Source organism: Lipotes vexillifer, unplaced genomic scaffold (assembly GCF_000442215.2).
Source record: "Lipotes vexillifer unplaced genomic scaffold, Lipotes_vexillifer_v1.1 scaffold1139, whole genome shotgun sequence".
Lineage (NCBI taxonomy): Eukaryota > Metazoa > Chordata > Mammalia > Artiodactyla > Lipotidae > Lipotes > Lipotes vexillifer.
In genome coordinates this window covers 3123048-3124554 of record NW_006798273.1, presented here as the reverse complement: position 1 = coordinate 3124554, position 1507 = coordinate 3123048, and the positions used below count along the sequence as shown (strand labels likewise).

The following is a 1507-nucleotide window of genomic DNA, read 5'->3' as shown; positions in this document are numbered from 1 at the left end:
GGGAGGGGGGGGGGGGCGGAGGGGGAGGCAGCTTGTGTAGGGACTTGTAGGTGCCGTAGTAAGGACTCTGGCTCCTACCCTGAGGGAGGTGAGAGGTCTTTGAGGGTTTTTAGCGGAGAGTGACATATTAGCAGGACCATCTCGTTATGTGGAGAGTAGAACGGAGGGGGGGGCCAGAGTAGCGTGGGTCGTAGTTTTAGCAACAAGAAGTGGTCAGGTAAGGATATATTTGGAAGATAAACTATTTCCTCACAGATTGGATGGGCAGTCTGAGAGAGGAGTTAAGGTCAACTTCAAGGTGTTTGATCTGTATCATTAGAAGGTTGGAGTTGCTGTTTGAGATTGCAGGAGGATCAGATCAAGAGTTCAGTTTTGGGGAGTTCCCTGGCGGTCCAGTGGTTAGGACTCGGTGCTTTCACTGCCGTGGCGCAGGTTCAGTCCCTGGTCTGGGAACTAAGATCCCGCAAGCCATGCAGCGCGGCCAAAAAAAAGAAATAAAGTTCAGTTTTGGATATATTAAAATTTTGTCTAGTAGATATCCAGGTGCGTAATTTGAATAGGAAGTTGGCTCTGCCTGCCTGGACTCAAATCTCAGCTCCACCATTTGCTAGATTTGAGGCAGGTTACATAAGCCTTCCGTATTCCGTTTTCTTATCTGTAAAATGGGCTTTTAAACCATAGTATATATGTCACAGGCTGTTGTGATGTGTGTAATGTGCATGGAACAGCACCTGGCACAGAGTAAGCGTAATGCAAGAGTCAGCTGCTGCTGTTATTGCTGCTGTGGTCATTATCGCTCTGCCTAAGGAGAGGTTGCTTCCTACTCCGTAAGATGATTCATTACTGAAAACTAGAACAGTGAAACTCCACAGCATTTGGTTTATTGGCTCTTGTAACGATGGCCTCTGTAGAAGGTGCACACCTTGGTCTCTCATCTGATGGACGTGACTGAAGCTCTGACTAGGGACAGATCGGCGTAGTAAACTGTTGGATTGGATGAGACTGTGAAGCCTGAGCTCCTCCCGTAACTTTGAAAGAAGCACAAAACCACTCTTCACATTCCAGTGCTAGCAGTGCCTTTCCACTCGCAACATGTTCTTTTGAGAACATACACATTGCCTAGTCCTTGCCTTTATCTGGTGTGCAACTCAGATCTTAAGCTTTTATCTCTTGATCACTACTTGCTGAGACACAGTTGTCTTCAGACTTCTGTGTCTATAGCATCAACCATTATTTAGATTTACCTGTACATTTTATTGGCTTCTTTGTTTCTTTTATTTCCCATCTTCATCTTTCTTAGGTTATTTTTAGTTTTGCTGGAATAACCTCAAGTAGTCATCTCAGATGGTATCTATGCATGTTCAGCTTCTCAGGCCTAATGACCCTGACAACAACTTTTCTTTTTCATCTTCCCACTTGAATATAAGTTTAGTTCTTTCCTGACCTCGGGAGGCGCCCTGCAGTCTACCTGAAATACTCTTTTCCCTGACATTCCTCTGTTTTTAAT

General features: G+C 45.1%; 1 protein-coding gene across 1 annotated transcript in view; it reads left to right on the top strand.

The window, feature by feature from the left end:
- Positions 1 to 1507, top strand: part of ZC3H8 (zinc finger CCCH-type containing 8) — a 35124-nt gene that overhangs the window by 973 nt on the left and 32644 nt on the right. The gene's annotated exons all lie outside the window — the stretch shown is intronic.